Source organism: Castor canadensis, chromosome 6 (genome assembly GCF_047511655.1).
Source record: "Castor canadensis chromosome 6, mCasCan1.hap1v2, whole genome shotgun sequence".
NCBI classification, from domain to species: Eukaryota; Metazoa; Chordata; class Mammalia; order Rodentia; family Castoridae; genus Castor; species Castor canadensis.
This window is the reverse complement of record NC_133391.1, coordinates 110,452,031-110,458,238: the sequence shown is the minus strand read 5'-3', so window position 1 is coordinate 110,458,238 and position 6,208 is coordinate 110,452,031. Positions and strand designations below refer to the sequence as shown.

General features: G+C 40.3%; 1 pseudogene; it reads left to right on the top strand.

The window, feature by feature from the left end:
- Nucleotides 1-1,040: 1,040 nt before the first annotated feature.
- LOC109695466 (hematopoietic progenitor cell antigen CD34 pseudogene) lies at nucleotides 1,041-2,123 on the top strand (annotated as a pseudogene).
- Nucleotides 2,124-6,208: the final 4,085 nt, after the last annotated feature.

Below are 6,208 nucleotides of genomic sequence, written 5' to 3'. Positions count from 1 at the left end.
GTGGTAAGAAAGGTAATGGTTCAAGTAGCACTGAACCCAAAATAATGGGTTTCAATGTGACATTTTCATGTATGGATATTGCACACCGTGACCATATTCATCCCCACTCTCCTCTATTATACTCCTCCCCCTAACTCCCACCCTCTCTCCTAATAGTCCCCTCCTATTTTCCTACCTTTCTTTTCTTTTTTTAGATTCTCTGTACGAGAGAACACGTGATACTTGTCTTTCTGAGCCTGGCTTATTGTGGTTAATGCGATACTCTTCAGATTCATACATCTCCTGTGAGCAACATGATTTTGCTCTTTTTTCATTTTTATTAGCACATATTAATTGTATAAAGTGGTTTAATTGTATTTCCATACATGTATATAATATATTTTGATCAAATTTCCTCCCTCTATGACTCTTTCTCAACCTTCATCTCCCCTTTAAAATTTTTTTAACAGGTTTCATTATCTTACTTTCGTATATGTGTATAAAGTACTTCAACCATAGTCAAACCCCCACCCTCTTCATGGGTTTGGCTTAGTTAGTATTTGGATGGGAGATTTTGTTCTTATTTATGGCTGAATAAGACTCCATTGTGTGTGTGCATCTGTGTGTGTGCATCTGAATGTTCTTTATCCATTCATCTGTTGATGGGCACCTGCACTGACCCCACAACTTGGCTGTTATGGGAAAAGGGTGTCTAAATGAGGTTGAAACTCATTAAACTGTCATCATCATTTTTGGTATACATAGTTCTCCATGATTGCTTTATGACAAATGCAGTCCTCAGTGTTTTAGACTGAACATACAATTTTATTTTCAATAAATGTAGAAACAGAGACATACAACATTTCAGTCCAAGTTTCATATAGCCTATTTGTTGTAGTTAGAGTTTGAACTAAGGACCACTTGATAACCAGGTCTAGGCTTTTAGCTACCTCTGAAGTCAAGTTGTATATTTTTAACTAAAGAAAGGAACCAAGAAGTTTCTTTTGTAATGAATGTGGGACTTTCACAAACCATTATTATTACATTCTGTGTTAAGGACCATGCTCTGCTTGCTGAGTTTGTGGCCCTCTTGGTTCACAAATATGGACAGCTTGATTGCTATTACCACAAAATTATTCACCCTGGGAATATTTTCAACAGTTTCCACAAATGTATCTAATGAGGAAACCACAACACCAATACCCCTGAAAGTATAAGACCCAACCCTGTCTCTCAGGACAGGAATGAGACCACAGTAGCCATCTCAGAGACTATGGTCAACTTCACATCTACTTCTGGAATCCCTCCAACCACTGTGGCCACAAACACATCTGTCCAGTTACAGACCTCTTTGGCCTTCATAGTGTCCATCCTAGTCAACAATCAACTTCAGAGATGACCTTGAAGCCCAGCATGCCACCTGTAAATGTTTCAAATTACTCAACCAATAGCCCCACCCTGGTGACGACATCACCCACTGAACCCTATACACCATCTTCTCCTGTCCCAAGTACCATCAAGGTAGAAATCAAATGCTCAGGAGTCAAAGAAGCAAGGCTGACTCAGGGCATTTGCCAGGAGCTAAATGAGACCTCCAGCTGTGAGGATTTTAAGAAGGACAAAGGAGAGGACCTGATCCAAATCCTTTGTGGGAAGGAGAAAACTGACATTGAGGCTGGGACTTGCATGTGCTCCTTGCTCCTCGCCCAGTCTGAGGTTAAACCTCAGTGCCTGCTGTTGGTCTTTGCCAACAGAACAGAACTTTCTGGCATACGCCAACTTATGGAAAAGCACCAGTCTGACCTGAGAAATCTGGGAATCCAAGATTTCACAGAACAAGATGTTAGGAGCAGCCAGAGCTCCTCTCAAAAGATCCTGATTACACTGGTCATCTTGGGTATCCTGGTTGTCTTCGGCATGACAGGCTATTTCCTGGTGAACTGTGTAGTTGGAGCCCCACAGGAGCTGTGAAGACCCTTATTACTTGGAGAATGCTGGAGGCCAGGGCTAAATAACTCAAGACCTGGGGCCTCTCCTGAGGCTCAGGGAAAGGCCAATGTGAGTTGAGGGGCTCAGGAGACCTGACAGTCACCAGTCAGGCCACATCCAGAAATGGCCATTCAGCAAGCAAACGTGGCGGCTGATACAGAATTGCGACTTGGTTGGGTGGGGCAAGACTGGGTGGTGTCCAGAAAATTGGCATCTCCCTGCCTCTGATTATGTGCTGCCTCTGCACTAGAGGTAATATCCTCCTGCCCTACCTTTTCTCACTGTACACATCTCAGAGGTGATTCCTAGGACCTCTACCTGTGGGGAAAACAGGTAAACTCTTGTCCTTTATGCATTCAGCTCCCTGAACCCAGGCTCTGAATTCTTTGGATAAAGGGGTATGTGTGTGTGTGTGTGTGTGTGTGTGTGTGTGTGTGTGTGTGTGATGAGGGGAGAAGTTGAGGTCCAGGGAGAGGCCCAGAGAAGTTGATGGCCTTATAGCATTTGCACTCAGACCCTTCCCTCCTCTTGGCCCTACTATAGGAGTCTCTAGAGGGAAAGGATGGGCTTCTCTTTTTTTGGTTTTTACTGTTTCTTCCTTGTATTTTCTTTCTCTATTTTAGGGAAGTGAAGGTAACTCCTTGTGTTTGCTTCCTTCCAATGATATAGCCAGAAAAATCTCTTGTCCTAAACCGCATCCCTATCCCTCCTGTGGATTTGGTCACCAGCTCCCCACTTGCTCTCCAGTTACTTTGAGCTCTGTATGTTCTGTCCCCTTCTCCACCTACCCCATTGTACTGATGCCAGCACAGGTTTCTGTCTGGAACCTGGAACTGGGCTCCACATTTTAGAACAAGTAATTCAGTTCTGGTCTCTGAGGAGGCACATAGAGACTCTCTTTGGGTCCAAGTGGATGGGATCATGGGACCAGATCTTTAAGCTGAGTCTCTCTCTCTCTCTCTCTCTCTCTCTCTCTCTCTTTTTTATGGTACTGGGGATGGAACTCAGGCCCTCATGTATGCAAGGCAAACACTAAACCACTGAGCTATATCTCCAGCCCATAAGTTAAGTCTCTTAATTTGTGATCTGAGGAATTTCCATGGCTTCTTTCTCCTGCCTCTGACTCCTGGGTTGAGCTGTGGCCTCAGTTCTCCAGCAGACTCCTTTCTGTATCTTCTACCCCCATTCTGAATCCCATTACTGCTCTGCATCCCCTTTTAGTCAGAGCCCCAGGACCCCTCTCAAGGACAACAGTCTTCTTCTGGTGGTGGCCCAGGTCCTTTTCTGTTTCTCCAGAGGGGTGAGCAGGGGTCCTGATTTCAATGATGGTTGGAAATAGAACTTTCCAGAGACAAGACGATTGGGTGGATTTCTTTTTTCAGTATAAAAAGAGATATGTGTGAATACTGTAATTAAAGTGATACTGAAACATAAAAAAAGTACTGATACAAAGCCTTCCTGGGTGGAGACCACATTCCATAAATGAGCTAGGTGTGCTATGGGACCATCTTGAGACCCAAGCTGAAGGAAATAGGACCTATCTTTGTTCTCACTTACTGCCAGGGTGGAAGTGAGAGACTGGGGAGATGGGAGGCCTTTATATTCCAAGTTTCTAACTCCTGCCTCAGAGCGCTAATAAAAACAAAAGTTTGCTTCTCCATGGAGCCAGCTGATGCTTGCTTTGCTGCAAATATTGGGCCATTATTTGTGAAGCTCTATGGTTCCCATCTTAAACTTTTTGGTTATATAGCTGACTATATTGTCTTCTTATAGCCAGACAAATTTTTCTTCCAGAAGAACCTATTGCTGGAATGTGTCAAAGCCTATACAAGACATTGGTATGGTCTCTGAGTCTCACTGCTTCATATGGTCCGAGATCTTGTTACTGTGGATGTAATTCAGAAATGTCGTATCTCCCAGGTATACTGAGCCTTTCATCATAATGTGCAATAACCACCTTTATCCTTAACTGAGCTGGCTTTTAAACTCCATTTATTTTGGTATCAATATAGCTATACCAGTTTTCTTTTGATTTGTATTTGTTCAACATATCTTTCTTCATCCTTTGAATTTCAACATTTCTTTGTTCTGATGTTTCAAATGTGTCTACAGTATTCTAAGGAGAATAGAGGACAGTTTTAGTCTTTCAATCTAACCTAGCAATCCTCTTTAATGCTCATAGTCCATTTATTACTGATAGATTATGATTTATTTTTATTTCCCATTTTTATTCCTTCCTGTCATCCATTGTATTTCTTGACTTTTCTTGATTGTTTTCTAGTTTAGAAGTTATACTTTCTGCCTATTCTTTTAATGCTTAAATTAAAAATTTAACATGTATTGATAAGATAAAATCTAAATCTGCTTAATATACTTATACTTCTCATAAATTTTATACCAGCCCTATAAGTTTAATTCCTTCTTATTGTATGTCATTTTTTGTCTAGTATTTTAGTGTCATTTTCTTTTTCTACTACTGTGCTATTTGGAGTTCTTGAGAGAAACAGAACCAAAAGAATGTGAGGATGTATGTGTGTAGGGAGGTAGAGAGGGATGGAGAGAGAGAGAGAAAAAGAGAAGAGAGGAGAGAGAGGAGAGAGGAGAAAGGAGAGAGAGATTTTTATGAAATTGTGGAATCTAAAAGCCCAGAATATGTAGAGCTGCAGTTTGAAGATGAAGGGCCTCTGCCAGCAGAATGTCTTCTGGGGGAATGTCAGTATTTTCCTTAAAATTTCAGTTATGCTATAGTTTGGATCTTCAATGTCCCCCAAAGGCCCATGTGTTGAAGACAGTCCCCAGGCTGTGGTGCTATTGGGAAGTGCTGAAAAGTTTAGGAGGTGAAGCTTAGTGGAAAGAAATTAGCTCCTTGGGTGTGTGCTCTTGAAGAGGATGTAGGAATGCTGTTTCCTCCTTTCTTCTCTTTCACTTCCTGGTCTCCACGAGCTGAACAGTTCCGTCTTCTGTCACCCTGTCATGATGTGCTGCCTTTCTGCAGGCCCAAATGCAATAGGGCTAAGAAACCATGAACTGAAATGTCGAAAACCATAAGCCAAAATATATCTTTCCTCCTTATTAGTTGATCATCTCAAGTATTTTGTTTTAGTGAGGCAAAGCTGACCAACACAAAGTGATTGGATAAGGCACACTAACGTTATGAAGGGCAATTTGCTTCAAATGTTCATCCCATCCAAAACATACCCTTTCAGAACTACCAACGAAGTTTGACAAAATATATGAACACCACAGCTCAGCCAATTTGACACATAAAATCAATTACTACAACCATCTATAGTAATCATTATCATTACTGCTATTTTATATAGGGATTTAAGCATACCTTTATGTTTGCCATTTTCCTGATATCTAATTCCTTCCTTTTTTTTCCTATAGTGAAGGTTCTGAGAGAAAGTAACTGTCAACCCCACAATTACATGCTCAGTTGTAAACTATTGATTTTTTAAAATATTTCAGAAAATTTACCCCATCAGAATTGTTAGAGGTTTGCCTCAAAATGAAATGCTCTGAAAATTATTCCATGTCTTCAGGGTTTTAATTCATTATAAGTAGTTTGCCTTTAGTCTGTCTTTTTTTCTGGCTCTTAATCCCTCCCTTCCTTTTTTCTTTCTTTTTCATAGGTAATGTACTTTTCCTAACTACTTTAAGATAGCTATATCTCTGGTTTCACCATATGAATGTATTTTAGTTTCACTAAAATGAATCAAGATTTGGACATTTTATTTATTATGCTTTGAACTCCTTATATTCTGTATCCAAGGATCATATTTCTGATCAATTCTGAAAAATTCTGCAAAATATTCAGATATTATTTCAAATATTGTCTCTCCATTAATTCTCTTTCTAAAGTTGGCTAATTGGGCCTTCACCTTCTTGTTCTTTCTTTCATGATTCTTAATGACTCTTCCACATTTTCTATTTCTGTATCTCTCTGTACTATATTTTAGATTATTTCCTTATAGCTTTTCTCATTCACTAATTCTTTGCATATGACTTTTAGCTTGAGCCAATAATTGAGCTTTTAATTCCAGTGCCTTTACTTTCAATCCCTAGAAGGATTGTTTTCCCTTAAAAACTCTTCCTTGTTATAGTTTGGTTAGGAAATGTCCCGTAAAGTCTCATATGCTGAAGGCTTTGTCCAAATGTAGCTGTATTCAGACGTGGGAACTTTGGAAGGTGCTGGATCATGAGGGCTTTAATCTCTTCAGTGAATTAATCCATTGAT